This window comes from Miniopterus natalensis, chromosome 4, assembly GCF_054644295.1.
Source record: "Miniopterus natalensis isolate mMinNat1 chromosome 4, mMinNat1.hap1, whole genome shotgun sequence".
Lineage (NCBI taxonomy): Eukaryota > Metazoa > Chordata > Mammalia > Chiroptera > Miniopteridae > Miniopterus > Miniopterus natalensis.
This window is the reverse complement of record NC_142084.1, coordinates 54,774,072-54,791,456: the sequence shown is the minus strand read 5'-3', so window position 1 is coordinate 54,791,456 and position 17,385 is coordinate 54,774,072. Positions and strand designations below refer to the sequence as shown.

At 36.3% G+C, this 17,385-nt stretch overlaps 1 long non-coding RNA gene across 1 annotated transcript in view; it reads right to left on the bottom strand.

Moving 5' to 3' along the window:
- Positions 1–3,942: 3,942 nt before the first annotated feature.
- LOC107527517 (uncharacterized) overlaps positions 3,943–17,385 on the bottom strand; it is a 178,790-nt gene continuing 165,347 nt past the window's right edge. The window contains exon 4 of the long non-coding RNA XR_015714370.1: positions 3,943–3,979. This is a non-coding gene — a long non-coding RNA (uncharacterized LOC107527517). The remainder of the gene's footprint in view (positions 3,980–17,385) is intronic.

Below are 17,385 nucleotides of genomic sequence, written 5' to 3'. Positions count from 1 at the left end.
CATTTTTTTGCATCACTTCTGGAAAGCTAATTTTTAGTGAAATTTATACTTGCTCAATTTAATTTTTCTTCAAATACATTCTCTTATACTTACATCGTTCTGTGTACAGCTCTCTATTTTACCAAGTGAGTGGCCAACTCAGTAGCATTATTATATTTAATGGACATAATATATATTCTGGTACTTCCATATATTTAAATTATTTAGAATAGCCTTTTTCACTTTGTTTTCCTGCAACTTACTTCTGCTTTAATCTAAAGTTCTTTTATCTAAACCATATTTCTACAATGTTTTTATAAACATGCTGAGAAACAAAACCTTTAGCCTCACTAAGGTGAAATCATATTACTTTTTGCTCCTTGCCCCTCATATTCTAGGGCAATCACACTCATATAAAAAAAATATATATATATATATAGAGAGAGAGATATCTCTCTCTCTATATATATATATATCCACTTTAAGTCAACAGAAATTGTCAGCTTGGATGAATTATTGTGATATGTAATATATTGCTGGATTTAAAAGGCTGCTTTTACCTTTGTCCAGCCTCCCTTTTCCATAGGCACTCTTTATTTTTATTTTTTAAAAATTTTTAAAATTTATCGTTATTGTTAAAAGTATCACAGACGTCCCCTTCTTTCCTCAATGATTCCCTCCACCCATACCTCCCCCACCCTCACTCGCACACCCCCTTCACCACACCACTGTCTGTGTCCCTGGGTTATGCATACATGCATATAAGTTCTTTGGTTAATCTCTTCCTCCCCTCCCCTTCCCTCTGAGATCCCTCAGTCTGTTCCACGCATCCAATTCTCTGGATCTATGTTGTTCATCAGTTTATCTTGTTCATTGGATTCCACATATGAGTGAGATCACGTGAGACTTGTCTTTCTCTGACTGGCTTATTTCGCTTAGCATAATACCCTTCACAGGCACTCTTCACATTCGCCCTTTCTCAGTCTTTAGGAACCTATTTCACTGTTAGTAAATTCTCTGAAGTAATGGACAGTGCTCTTCACTGACTACCACCAGGTCCAGGAGTGTGCCAAGACAGCGCCACATGTGTGGTGAAATGAAACACGTCTAATTCGTTAACGCAGCCTTCACGACGCCCCCCCCGCAGCAAGGCCCACCGATGCCAGGCACCACCTGCAACAGCTGGCGGCAGACAGGTGACCTTCCAAGTGAGGCGAAGAGTTTTAAAAGTAGTTTGTTTTTTTAAAAAGAATATTTTCCAAGTGAGTTGGCAAGAACTTCCTTTTTCCATACTTCTTTTTAAGCATAATGCTTAGCTTATCTTTGTGATTAAAGACTTTCGTATAATCCGCTATTCCTTATGTAAACTGAATCCAGCTTTGTCTCATGTGCCTGTGCAGCTGTTCAGAGGATTCCATTAAACCCCTGAGAGCAGAAGATGTTGAATTTCTCTCATAAATTATGGTGAAAAAGAAATCAAGGTATTTAAATAGTACACACCACCCGTTTTTCCAGATGTTACCTTTGCTTACCTCCAATAAATCTCTGTTGACCATGGGCAAATATTACATGCTACCAACTACATACTCTCACCTTAAAAGTCAGCTGTACATTAAAAAACAACTACATACAACTAGAAATGTCTTAATTGTCCCAGTTAGTTGATGTTTCTGCTCCCAAATTATGATGAATTTAAATTATTGCACATATGAAAGAAGTTTGCCTCTTAAAAGAGATTGAAAAGAAGGATAAGTCATCAATCCCTCTTGTCAAAGCAACCTATCGAACTATTATTTGTGAACTTAGGAAGCTCTTCCTGACATATAACCAAATGTTATGAAAGCCTATTTTAAATGACTCAAAAATAGATCCTTTAAAAAGTGCTTGTTGTTTTAGGGAAAATACAATGAGAAGAACAGTGACAAAGGGAATATATTGTTAAAGAATGATGTCAAAGATGGCTCTTTAATTTCAATTTGTTATAGTGACAAATAGCCTGTAACAAAGCAAAGACATACAATTTGTCTTGTAACCATTCCTTTGCTCATTTGCTTGGCTGCACATAGGTTGGGTCAGGAATGAAAAATACATATTGATTTAATTTATATCCTTACCTATTTTAAGATGAAGTGTAGTAAAAAAGAGAGACTACTGACAGTATTTTAATGGCAGACAATTTCTACTTAATATATATTTTGCTCTATAATTTATGTATAAATTTTCTACTTAACCTGTAAACTTGCTCCTAACAGTTATATTAGCAATATTGATAACACACCATTTACATGGGCAATAGGTTAGTCATTAATAGTACATAAACAAGAGAACTTTGTTACAGTGCTTCAAAATAAAAACCAATAAACTGAAGGTATATTTCAAATTAATACTATAACCACGCTAAAGGAGGTAGTGGCTCCGGAGAGTCAGAGAGAGAGGAGTATCCCTCGCAACTTCTAAACATAGTATTTAGACTATGTAACTTCAGGATAAAGAAAGAAAAGAAAAACAAATATCACATGTTCTCATTTATACGTGGAATCTAATGAACAAAATAAACTGACAAACAAAATAAGTAGATACAGAGACATGGAAGCATGCAACGGACTGAGGATTCTCAGAGAGAAGGGGGCGTTGCTGGAAGAGATTAACCAAAGGATTTATATGCGTATATGCATAACCCGCGGACACAGACGAGTATGGTGAAGGCCTGGGGAGGGGCTGGAAGTGGGGAGGAGGGGGGTCAATGGTGGGGTTGGGGGAAGGGGACATCTGTAATGCTTTCAACAATAAAGATAAATTTAAATCCTAATTGCTTAGGCTACTTAAGATTTTGGAAATGCTACCTTGCATTAAAATATTTATTTTACACATTTTCTTGTAAGTAGAGATAATAATTATACAGTAACTAGTAAGTACCCCCCAAAAGATGAAATTAAATTTGATTTACTTTTATATAAAGTTAATACACATACAGGTGTTTAATGTGAAGCTCTGTTACACCTTTTTACTGCAAATTCAGGTAATTTGTGAGAACACCTGCTGGTCTTGCACAAATGACATTATCAGCTATCTACTTTAAAAAGCTTTCAAATATCATTTCTGAAATGTTGGCTGTTCATTCACCGATTATACAGTATCCACAGTTGCATATATTCAATGACATTATATCCCCTCATTATAGAATTACCTAAATTAACAGCTATAATGCCAACTGAAATATCTTTACCATTTACCCCCAAAATTAACTACATTTGAAGTCTTGTTTTCATTAGTTACTATTAAAATTGAAAATAACCGGTCTGACAATAAAATAAAAAATAAAAATTAAATGGTGAGTTGTAGTTAGGAGGCTAATTTTCACAGGAGCATGGGCTGGCTATTCAAAAATTCTTTTGTATTCTAGTTGTGAAAAATTAAATATATTATGGGTAACACATTGGGGTTTGAGTCCTAAAAGCAGTGAGATAGGATTGACAGTAGTATCTAAAGAGATTGAAGTTTGGGTGAAATAGCCTTTCAATATATTGTATTAGCAATCTTAGACAGGTAGAAAAAATGCTGTAGTACTATGGTAGGCACGTTATTGTTTTAGAGAATTCTATTGATGAATAAAAACCCAAATAATTCATGTGTCAGATAATCCAATCTGCAGTCAGATGAGTAATAAAATAGAAGACATTTAGAAATTCAAATACAACTATCCTTTCCCAATCTACTATAGTTTTCTTTCTTATTCTCAAAGAATTTGAAGGCAAAGAGAAATCTAAGAATAAGTGGAAGTATTTATGCTGTTTTGCATACATAAGAAAGCATATCTAAATTTACTGATATGAAATTACTGCCATTGGTTTTTCAAAAACAAAGCAAAGGAGATAAATAATGGAATAAGGACTTTCATAGTACTCACTGTTCGGTGGACCGTCTTTATCATTTTGTTTTAAACGAAAGCTTTCTCCCCATATCTCCAGTCTCTCTCTTTCTTTTTATGGATATTTTCACTCTGAGATAATGAATAGAACAATCACTTAAAAAACATGAGCTAAAGAATTCTGGAAACACTCAAAAATGTCTTTAGAAAATTGTACTGATAATCAAACAGAATGGACATAAAATTCAAACACGTTAAACACTTACTATTACAGCAAAGGCCATTCCAATAAATACAACCTAACTTTAAAATCTAAATATTACCTTTTAATTTTAATTATTCAGAATATTGGTAACAGGTTTTATATTATACTTATTAGAAGGGATTGTTTTTGCTTCCTCTCTGTTGCTCCTACATGAATTTCTTTGCAAACACTGTCCCAGTTTTGATGCTCAAAAGATAAAACATTTCTATTGAGGAAAATAACACCCCCTGCAGAGTTCCTATAGATGGAAGGTTTGGTTATATATGCTTGCCTGTAGAAAACTATTTACAAAAAGTTTCAATTTTAGAAGCCTCTGGAATATTTCTTTGAGACCACTCAAAACTGATAAAGTGAGTCAGTCTTTCAGATTTAATATATGAAAAGCAAGGACAAAATTAAGTTGTTGCTTTGCTAGAATACTTGATACATTATTTCTATGGTTAAGAGCTCTACTGAGCCTGGCCAGTATGGTTCAGTGGTTGCGTATCAACCCATGAACTAGGAAGTCATGGTTCAATTTCCAGTCAGGGCACATGCCCAGGTTCCAGGCTCAGTCCCCAGTGGAAGGCGTGCAGGAGGCAGTTGATCAATGACTCTCTCATCATTAATGTTTTTATCTCTCTTTCCCATTCCGTTCCTCTCTCTGAAATAAATAAGTAAATAAATAAATAAATACATAAATACATAAATAAATAAATAAAGCTCTATTGAAAAATATGATATTAAAAAATTAAAAGAACACATTCTGTGATAAATATTCAAGGCCAAATAGTCACTGCAGGGGTATGAAATGTTTGGCTTTTTTTTAAAGACCAAAGACAGTAAACTCACGGTTATAGAATAGTTTTTGTCATATGAACTATAGGATAGGATTCAGATTTTAATGTTAACTGGTCACTTAGGATTCTTTTGAGTGCAACTTAAAGCAAAACAGCTGCATGCACAGGAGTTTGGAAAAAAGTTATAATTAGTGCCAATTCTAAAATTGCCATTTCACTTTTCAGAAAATGCATTTTGGAGACATGGGAGATATTTTGGAGATCTGCAATTAACATTTCAAGTTTTAAGATACTTCAATGTTGTACCTAAAAAGTAATAATATATTTCATAAGAAAACTTTCCTAACCCATTGTTCTAAATTGTAAAATTTATGTTCAAAGTGTCTTTTCTTTGGTATTGAAGATCTTTAAACATTGTTCCAGCATCCCACTTCCATGTAAAGACCAACAACCTTTCTAAACTGAGGTCGGACTGAGTCCCTTAAGTGTGATATCAAAATATCCAGGTCGGGCCTTTCTTCAATATCTAGCCTGCTGTACACACATTTTACATTTCTTTTGCCTGAACAATACTCCAGCGTTTAATTAATTTTTTAATCGTGGCCTCTAAAATCAGTTATATCAAAAGTTAGACATCAAAGTGCTTACTCATCTGATAAAGTAAGAAAATACATGATTCGCTTCCTCTAAATTCCGGGGCACTTTTTCTAGAAAGCAGGGAAAGTACTTGTCTTGCTTCATAGCCTTATGCATGTAGCTCTACAGAATGTTCAGTCATTTTCTTCTGAGCACACTCACTGTGGACCCCGTGCTATAAAATTAACACTGCCCCTAGGGAACCACACAAGGGTTCAAAACTTAAAGCTCCTGCTACTATACACTCACAGTGAACATCATTCCTGCAGATTTTTAAGATTTTTGTGTTATAATAACCATTTTAAATCAATCCTGCAGCAAAGACAAACTGCTCCTCAGGCATGAAGAAATGTCCAAAACTGTCAGCCAACATTTGAGATCTCCATCTATATTTCTTTCACATTTCTTCTCTTTCCTTCCAAAGGCAATTTTACACTTTTATTTTAAATGAAATTCTACTAAAAAAGATATACTATCTATGTTTTAAATTAATTAGCTTTCCTTTTCCTTTCATCTTTTTTTAAATACCAAGAAATAATTAAAGTTAATGATGTGACAGGCAGTCTGAGGACTCAGCATCGCAACAGCTCTGGAAGGCTGGCGGATGCGTGGTTACTCACTCGTGATGCCCTCATTAAGCAAGAGGCTTAAAATTCACTTAAAACGTAAGTCACGATTTCTACAAACTGAACAGGATTTATTTCCCCAGGCTCAAAGCTAAGTTTACTTCACACTCTAAGTTAAATAAATAGACTCCCATTCCCCTGATACCAAGTTTGGGAAGGATTTAGGGAAAAGATTAAAGTCAGCCCTTATGATGGCAGACTTGATGATCTAATTTCTCTACTTGCTCTCTTCTTTGGGCCACAGTTCCTCATTAGCCACTCTGCCATCAGCTAGGAAGGGAGGCAAGGAGAAATATGCACAACCATTCTGGAAAAACATACAAATGCACAAAATGAAATATGGCCATAAATGTAGGCAATGAGTTGAATCATGGCTCCTTAGAAGACATGTTCACACCCTAACCCCCAGGAACATGTGAATAAGAATTTATTTAGAAAGAGGATTTTGTAGATATATAAATTTAGGATCTCCAGATGAGATCATTCTGCATTATCTGAGTGGGCCCTAAGTCCAATGACAAGTGTCCCTATAAAAGCTGGTAAAGACAGAGACATAAAAGGAGAAAGGCATATGAAAATGGAAGTAGAGTGTGGAGTCATGCAGCCATAAGCCAAGGATGCCTGGAGCTCCCAGAAACTAGGGGAGGCTGGAATAATTTTCTCCTGAGCTTTCAGAGAGCCTGTAGCCCTGCCAACACCTTGATTTGGGCTCTGGCCTCCAGAACACTGAGAGAATAAATTTCTGTGTTTTAAGTCATCACATTTGGTGTAATTTGTTATGGCTGCCCGAGAAAGCTGACACAGTGTATTTCACTTCTTGGTAATGAAGCCATGAAATTAAGCCATAAAATAAGGATTTAGGTCCACATTCTACTTTTCTCCTGGACAGGAAATAGGAGAGCACTTCATGGTGTGTGTGTGTGTGTGTGTGTGTGTGTAAGGCAATCCTTTTATAAAGCACAGAGAAGCAACAACTTTTTCAAAATATGATCCAACTTTATTGTGTTGTGTGTATAGAAGAAAACGACTAGATAGTCCACAGAATTTCATCTCTTTAAACATAACTGGAACGATCCAAGTGTAGGGAATTTTCTAATAAAACTAAATTTCCATTGGCATAATACAGTTATCTTTAGAATTATATGGGGCATAAATAAAAGTACACATGTACTCATTGGATTAGGAAGCATTAAAACTTTTGAAAAGAAATATCTCATTTTGAAAAGAAATATCTTCAGTTAGCCATGTTCCTGTTTGAACTGTCATTGCAAGTGAAATAGTTCAGCCTAATCTCATCCTACAGCAGTTTCTCAAAATTGATTAGCGTTAAGAATCATTTTGGGGTAGTTCTTAACATGCAGATGGCTAGGGCCTGCCCCAGATTCAGTAAATTGCTGCTAAGTTTGCATCTTAATTTCTAACAACCATCTCAGATGCAGGTGGTCACTGGACAAGAGTGAAAAAAATTGTCCCAAAGATGTAACATAATGGCTGACCACTCATTGCCTTAGGTCCATGATTTTCAACCAGCGTGCCCCAAGAATGTTTAAAACATGCCCTACCTGACTATTTAGTCGGGGGGACTGACCTCTTTTCCCTTAGGCTGCCAAATAAAAAAATGACAACAGCCGACACAACAATCATCACCCAGTATGGATGGATCAAAATTTTACCCATTTTTTCAGTCAGATAGGCAAAAAATAGAATATATTTTTTGGTGTGCCACAGAATTTTAGTAATTAATTTACATGTGCCATGAGATGAAGAAGGTTGAAAATCAATGCCTCAGGCTGTACTTCACTGACAAAAGGAGAATTCAAACTTACATAGACCTGCAGAGATCAGAAGAGCCGTGTTATGATGTACAGGATAAGTGAGGTTTTCATTCAATATGCAATCAAAATTACAATGAGATGAAACTCTTGTCTTTTTTTAAAAGCTCTGTGATTCTCCTACATTTTGGTGCCATTTGTGAGCATGGCCTTGCCCCCCAAACAAAAAGTTATTCTGCAGTGTAAAAGCAAAGGCATAAAATTCTGAGTTTTTAGTTATCTTTTTTTAAAATTTCTTTATCTTTATTGTTGAGAATATTACAGACGTCCCCTTTTTACCCCCACTGATCCCCTCCACCCCGCATCCATCCCACCCCCAGGCCTTCCCCAGACCAGTGTCTGTGTCCATGGGTTATGCTTATAAACATGTAAGTTCTTTGATTAGTCTCTCCCCACCCACACCCCCTCCCCATCTTCCCTCAACACGTGGGGAGTGGTTAATTCTTTGTACTAATTAATGTGTAATTAAAATCCCTCAAATTCATCTTTTGATAGAATTACCAAAGGAAGAGGCAGCAGGAATGCACTGTCCCTCCTCCCTAAACCAGTCCAAATTATGTCGCTAAGAAAGCATAAATTTATAACACAGGGCTAACGAATATTCTCAAGGCAAGGATGAGATGAGAATACGCACATTATTAGCATACCCTTCAACACAGGACCCGGCCAGACAGGAGAAAATAAGACTTTCCTAGACTCACAGTATCGAGCTAATTAAAAATATGAGTAAAGCCTGATGGCTACATAAACCCTTTCACCCCAGCACCAGTATGCCAACATCCCTACTTCAGGACAGAAAACTGTGACTAAAGAAAACTGCCAAATATCATCATATATGACAAAACCAATCTAGGGATGGCTCTGAATAAAATGGTGTCCCCCAAAACATATATGTCGAAGTCCTAACCCCAAATATGACTATATTCAGAGACAAGGTCTATAAGAAGATTTTTGAAAAAAGTTAAATGAGGTAATAAAGTCATGGGCGAACAGGATGACTGTCCATTGGAAAAGACACCACAGAACACATGCTTTCTCTCCATGCATACATACTGAGGAAAGGACTTGGAGGGACACAGCAAGAGGGTGGTTATATCCAAGCCACAAAGAGAGGCCTCAACAGAAACCAGCCCTCCTGGCACCCTTACCTTGGGCTTCTAGCTTCTATGAAAATAATTTTCTGCTGTTTAAGCCGCCCAGCCTATTGCATTTGTTATGGCACCCCAAAATGACTTATACAGGAACAAAATGCAAATTTTTGAATTTCTTTTCTAATTACCTCTTACTTTGCAGTAATTATCCTTGAGTACTTTTATACAAGCTTATTGTCAGAAAAACATAGGGGAATTTTCCCCTCCATTGCATACACAGAATCTTAGAATGAAAACAGAAGAGTAATTTCATAATCTGTAAGGCACAAACTGCCTACTTTCACCCTTTCAAACAGAAGCATCATCTTTCGAGGTTATCCACACCCAAGAAAAGTGTGGAAAATGTGGTAGGCTCTCATCTTTGAGTAAACCCTGAATGCTTTCATCTAATCCTGAGGACCCTACTTTCCTCGCTATGAATTGGTTTAGACGTGGGCAGATGTCTCATTCAGGATTTAACCAGGAAACCTTAAACACAGCAAATATTTGAAACAAAGGAAATTCAGGCAATCTTTCACACAAGTGATGGAAGAGTTGAGACACCAGACAGAAGTGGAGGCAACCAAGTCACAACCACCCTTCAGTTGGAAAAACAAAAGGAACAAGAAGTTTAACCAGAGCCCAGTGGCATGATTATCTGAGAATTTAGACTCATTGCCAACCAATGTAGCAGATGTTGGAGCAACAGAGGAAACACACAGCTGCTGGAGATGTAGTCTGAGTGAGAGGAAGGGGAGAAATGCCTTTCTCTCTTCTCCCACTAGTGCCTCCATTTGGCCAAACCCAGCCAGAAACCAGTTGTCCCAGGAGCCTGAGAAATAGCATACAGAGGTCAAGCCCTCTGGTCATACAAAGCACATAAACCAGCACTAGCAATACGTGTGACCCACTTGTGACAAATGAAAGAAAATCTACTAGGTAGCTTCTACCAAAGGTGGCCTTTGTCATAGAAGCAGTCACACAAAAACTGACCCCTTCTTCTGCTCAGCATGGTTAGTCTGTATGTGATGCTTGAAATGGCTACAGCCAAATTATGACCATGAGGGGAGGTAGTGAAGACACAGTATGCCAGAGAACACTAACCTTAATAATGTTATTCAGTCAAGGAATTAACAACTCCTTAAGCTACTTTACTTTAAATCTTTCTGTTTTGTGGATTATGTTATTTCTTATTCTTTGCCATTGCTTTTTCTGTTTCTTAAAGCCAAAAGCATCCTAAATGATTCAGTCTGTTTTCTCGTGATTCCCCATAGGAATTCTTGCCAAATGCCTCAAGTAGAATTTTCACAGTGTACTAATAATTAAAGCAACAAAAAGGACTGAAACCTGAAGCAAGGTATCAACATCAAAGTAAATAGTACAAATCAGAATATACAGTCCAATGCACAAGGAGAATGCATTAAGTCTGCACAAAGCATATGAAAATATCAAAATGGCTGATTTTAATGGGACTCGCTGAGTCAAACTGGTTCTGCGTATATGATTGTAGACAATGGCATGCCTTTTTTATTATGTTATTCTTTAATGTTCTTGACTAAAGTGTCAGATGCTTTGGCCGTGGGTGGACACAGCCACAGGCAGTGAGTTGGGACAATCACAAAGTCCCCATTTTTGTGCATGTGTAGAAGCTACCCATTATGACAAGAACACCAGAACTTTAATTTTCAATTTATTCTGTTTTAATCTACTCCATTATTGAGATATGTTCCTGCAAAGAGGAACTTGGAAGAAGTTTTGATTCTGCTGTATCAAAGATTTATATTTTGCCTTTTAAAAATATTTTATTCACATTATGGGCACAAGCCTTAGAGACTTCTATGGGGATATTTATATTAATGTATCCACCAGAACTCCTGTGAAGAAAAAAATAAAATCTGGGATATAAATTACCATTTGTGGAAGAACTAGTTAAAACACAAATACACACACACACACACACAGAGTAGCAAAAAGCTGGGGCACACTTGTGTTAAGAAATAAATATCCAAGGAAGGACTATCATCCACTAATGGTTTTATCTTTCCTTCATTTATTCATCAGACATCTAATGAAGATGAATACCTGTGGTTTGAATAATATTGCCTTTACTATGCATTGAGATTTCAAATATTCAATTTTGTTAAAAATCCCCCTTCTTTATTTTCGTCAAATCCTGAAAACATGACCCTCAAGATCAGCTCTCTCATCCACAGAGCATAGGTAGAGAGTGTCCCCCCTGAGAAGACTGCAGGTTCTCCTTCCTCCATGCCTAGGGAGCCCCATCCATTCCCCAGATAGACGGTGGCCATAAGAGAGGACTGAGGTGTCCTGGTGACACACTGGCATGCTACAGGACAAGCCTGCTTCCACATAGGAACTGACTGTGTCTCCTGGTTCTATTTGTTGGGTCTCTAGTAACCAACTTATTGGTTTATTAATCTATCTAGTTCTTTAATCTACTCTTTTGAGGTCTAGAGCCTGATTACTTTTTTTGGTACGTGTTCAGAAATCTACGAATTAATCAACCTCAGCAACCCTCTCACCCTGGCAACCCACAAGAATCAACTAGTTCCCCCAGATTTGCTTCTGAAACAGTTATTTTCTCCTCTCTGAAAATCTAGATCTCAACCTATACCCACACTTCTGACCCATTCTACATTCTTTAGTGTTTCTAAAGAAGAACTCACCCCAGATATCTTCTAAGTACTTCATCCAAACATTCCCTTATAAATTACATTACTAAGTACAATTCCTGTCAGAACTATCTAGCATTTTTTCCAATGCTTGTAGTGATGTTTATGTAAATATCTAAAGAAAATTCAAATGATTGCTGTTCTTAACTTTATTTCCCAGAAAACAACATAGTTTTTGACGTGTATTTAGGGTTGGTGCAACAACTAAAGTTGTTAATATCGAATAGCAGAAGAAAAGAACTGCGAGGAATGCATTATAGTCAAACTAAGTTAGTTTGTTGTGTGGGACCTTGCTGCAGCTCGAGTGCACAAGAGGGGCGTGCAATGCCTCAGAAAGAGGGAACCGGGAGGGCCTTACTAAGGGTATGGGCGCTGCTGAATGCTTTTAAGAGACTAGGGAAACAGGGGACGAGTTCATGATATGACAAGAGTTTAGAAATTGGGTATCTCAGCAATCTTTGTTCAGGAGGCAGAAGGAATAAAGTGGAACTGAAAAGTCATGGGTAAGAAAGCAGTAATCACTCAAAATAAGAGAAATTGTTGGTCACGTTTCAGCCACAGTGAAAAGCATTGTTTCTATAACTTTGGGCATAGCCTTATTATTTTTGTTGTTGTTGTTGCTGTGTTTGGTTTTTGATTTTGTTTTTTATTTTAGGTTATATTAGGAACATTGTATTTTATCACCAGGGTTAGAAGAGTACTCAGGGTTTTATTTCCTTGGAAAATACAAAGTTAAGATATACATAGAATATTATGTTTAAAAACCCTCACTTGAATCTCTGTAACTGTTTGGGAAAAAGAAGCTGCTTCTCTGTGTCATACTGACCGACCTGGCTCAGGTCTTCAGACACGAGTGATATGTTCCATTTTCCCAAACTATGATTTCAAACAGCAAAGTATGAAATCACCTGTGACTTTAGAGACAAATTTTCTCAGCACTAAATATTTAATGTTGATTAACAGAAGTAATTTTTTATAAGTCCATCACTATAAGTTTCTTTATTTTTAGATATATTTTCTAAAGAAAGAAATTATTTTGTTTTTAAATTGAAATTGTTAAGAATGAGCTATCAAGTAAAAAATTATCTCATTCTTAGAAGATTAGGATTTGCTGTATTAAAAATTATAATCCTGCCATACAAAGAGGATTCTATTTTCTTCTCTCAAAATCCTTACCATTTAGTAAATTGTATATTATTTTTATTTAACAGAGAGAATTCGTTTTTAAAATAGGGTTTATGCAAAGTTTCTATCTCCGTGAATCTTTCCTTAATGATTAATAACATGAGAAGTATTATAACCATTGTTCCACTCTTGCTAATTTTATAAAATATTCATCTTCATGAATGAAAAATGGAAAAACAGGATTTTTCCTTCTAGAAGTCCTTTTATTTCTAACCCCATATTTCTTCCCTAACAAGTACAGGAAAGAAAAAGCTTTCAGCATTTTGACAAGGTGATAAGTATTTTGAATTCAATAAAGAATATATATATATATACACATATATATATGTCAACTATGGACCTGTCATTGTGCAAAGTTTCTTGGATACCAAGATGGATAATACCCAGTAGCCCTGTCTCTCTTTCACAGTGTTTATCTGTGATTCCCAAAACAAAATCTAATTTCCAAATTTAGCAAAAGTCAATATTTTATAATTGAGTATTAAACTTTTATAAAGCAAATCACTTTGGGGACCCTGAGAATATATATCCATCTATTAATGTAAAGGCATAACCCCAGTCCCCTGCCAGTGCAGAGAACGTCCTACAGTAGATATTTACATTACTTGACAAGACATGAGGAGCAATCCGATCAATAACACTTTAAAATACATCTTGTCTTAGAGATCTCAGGACCATTAATCTTTGTGGTGTCATTGAATTGTCCCTATTGGATTAACTGATGCTCATAACATTAAGATACTCCTTTTAAAAAAAAAGTTTAGATTATTGCTTTCCAAAAAATGTAAAGCCTGTTATGGATTATACAAGGAATTCTCTGCTGTTACAGATGTACAGAGGCATCTAGGAAAGAAAGAGTAATTTATATGTTTGTAAGTGTTGGTGATTGTTACTTATTATACAATATAAATTTTTACAGAACATGATTAGACAGTCAGTCAATGTGCTGCTAAAATGTATGCAGAGAGGAAGGAAACTAATATTTACTTACAAATCTATGAGTTTGGAAAAAGATGGCATTGTTCTCCCTTTTCTAAAAGTATTTTCACTCATGGTGTGTTGACTCTTGAAAATGTTTGCATTCTGAGCAGCAGGACCCTCATATAAACATCTTCAAAGGTAAAGATGTTCAAAAGGGGGAACAGAAGTACAGCCATTACTCACTGGTGCACATTTTTGCCTTTTATCTTACTGTTTATCTTGACTCTCCAATACTTTGCCTCCCTTATCTGATTTTCTTATGTCCAGTAATACAGTCACTCAGTCACCTATGAGGCTAAATTTCACCTCTAAATTGTTTTATCTTGTCTTGACTGTAAGGTCTCCTAAATCAGATTAATCATTTATGGACATTTTCCAGTCAATGACAGGGAGCTGCATCCCTCTGCTTCCTTTATTGGAGATTCAATAAAATCCAGTCACTTCTCAACACTTTCATTGCTACCCTCCTGATCCCAGCCACCATTAACTCTTGTTGGATTGTGGCAACAGTTTCCTAACATGTGTCCTTGTTTTCACTTTTCAATACAGCAGCCAGATTGATCCTTTCAAAATTTAAGTTGGATCACGTCCCTTCCCCACTCAAAATCCCACAATCATCTCCCAGTTTATTTAGAGTGAAAATCAAAATCCTACAACAGCCACCAAGTCTCTGTGCTCGGAGTCCCCTTACCTCTCTGGCAGCCTCTGTAATTAGTTTCCTGCTCATTCACTCTGCTCCAACCCCGCTGGCCTCTCCCGTTCCCTGTCCACGCCGGACAAATTCCCTTCTTAGAAGCACTACTCTAGTTGCTCCTTCTGTCCACACATTCCTCCTCCTGTCTGCTTGGTCAATCTGACCAGACACCTGTTCTCAAAGAGGCCCGCATTAATCATCCCATTAATATTTTAGGCATCTCTCTTTTAAGCAGCATACAATAGGGTTTTGGTTTTGTATTCAGGCTGGCAATCTTAGACTTCTACTTAGAGAATTTTAGAGCATTTGTATTTTATATAATTACTGATATCCCTGTGATAATGTATGCCATGTTGCTATTTGTTTCAATTTGATGCACTTTGATGGTTAATTTTATGTGTCAACATGACTGGGCCACGGGATGCCCAGACACCCGGTTAAACATTTCTGACTAGGTCTGTAAGTGTGTACCCAGAAGAGGCTAGCATTTGAAGTGGTAAAAGGAATAAAATAGGTTTCCCTTCATGATGTGCATGGGCATCATCTAACTCATTCAGAGCAGGAAGGACAAAAAGAAGGAAGAAGACTGGATTCTCTCTCTGCCTGACTAGTTGAACTCAGACATCAATCAGCCTTCTGCCCTTGAACTAGAACTTGCACTGTTGGCACTTCTTGTTCTCAGGCTTCAGACTTAGACTTAAATTTACATCGCCAGCTTGCAGACAGCAGATCTTAGAGCTTCTCAACTTCCATAAGTATTTGTCTGCTTGTTCCAATATCTAATTTACATATACGTTCTGTTGTTTAGTTTTAGATTTTTGTCATATGGTTTGATCTCTTGATACAAAATTTTTATTAAATGCCAGATATTGTGTATAAAAGATAGACACTCCAAGTGCTATTATATTACTGTCACTACTGAAGTTTTCTTAAAGCTAAAATTTATTCTTTTCCTCCCTTAAAGATCACTTTGTCACAATGTGGTACAGAGTTTGATGATTAGTATTGTTTTATAATTATAATTAAACTTTGTATTTAAGACACAACTCAAGACAACCCAATTATTGTTGAGAAAAGGAGAAGAAAGTACAGATGTGAGGCAGGAAAAAATATTATCTCAATTTTTAAACAGCTCAAATACATACACTTAATATGATATGGCGGTAAATATTTGAACTGATAAAGAGCTACATTTATTCCAATATTATATAGTGTCCATGTAGCCAGCATCAGTGAGGAGACAGAGAGAAAACTGAGATATGTTCTTTTTTTATGCTGAGAGGGAATTTTGTAAGAACTGGTACAAAGCGGTGGAAAAAAATACTTGAGAGTGAGCTCTAACTGTGCCAGCTTTGACACACATTTCTGAATTTTTGGCAGACTGGGAAATAAGTTTATGATTGTATTAAGGAGCAATATTGTTTGTTTGTTTGTTTGTTTGTTTGTTTGTTTGTTTGTTGACTAACTAGTTTGTTCAGAGAATCCTAAAAATCTGCTATTCTATAGTTCCAAGCAGGGAAATAGGAAGCATGCATTTACAGTATTTTTAAAAAAATATATCTTTATTGATTTCAGAGAGAGAAAGTGAGAGGGAGAGAGAGAGAGAGAAACATCAACGATGAGAGTCACTGATCAGCTGCCTCCTGCGTGCCCCTTCCTGGGGATCGAGCCCGCAACCTGGGCATGTGCCCTGACTGGGAATCAAGCTGTGATCTCCTGGATCCTGGGCTGATGCTCAACCGCTGAGCCACGCCCAGCTGGGCGCATTTACAGTATTGACTCCCTGTAAAATGGGCAGCCCTATGTGCCTCATTCCTATAGAAGAAATATGGGAGATCAAAAGAAAGAAGCAACTCCACAGCAAATTATTATTATTTGAGAATCACTGAAGGCCTGTAAGTATACATATTGTGTGATCAATTCTAGAACATGGAACAGCTTCTTAACTCCTATCATTAGTTCTTTCAAAAACTTTATGAACTGACCTTTCCACTCTCCTTTGCTTCCAGAACTTTCCTGAAGTCGAAGACTCTTTCATTCCAGGCTTACTATAGAATAATTTAAATCCTGACCTTATATTATTTTCCCTAAGTATCTGACATGCTCTATTTTTTCTACACCTTTTTATTGCTAGTAACTATAATGTAATGTAATATAGTACCAAAAATATCAGAGACATACAAGAAACCTTAAAAATCATTAATAATAGCCATCTATTCCTGATCTTTCTTGAAATTATATATATCTATGGTTAAGGCTGCTAATATTAATTTTCTTCACCAACTGGTAGACATTTCTGATAACTTCATCAATCTGATGGGCTATGGGGTTAAACAGTTCAAGGAGCATCCAGTTATATCAGAAGAAATTCTTGTTCCAATACAAGAAAATCAAATCATATCATTTCTTCTCATTAACAACTGAGGAAATTTGATACACTTTATTTTAATGCTGTGCTATTTTTGTCATTTTCTAAGAAGAATCCCCATATGACAAAGAGAAGTTAATCTTGGATCCTGGAGGCCATTCAGGGACACACAAAAAGAAGTGGGATTGTTATTAATCTCTCTGATAATTATACTCAAAATAAACATTTCTGGTTACAAAAGCCCTATCAATAAGATGGAGATTGTTTGATTTCGTATGCTCGACAAATAGTGGGAGAAAGTTAATTAGATCCTAATTGACTTGTTTTATTCATGATTTCTTGTAGAACA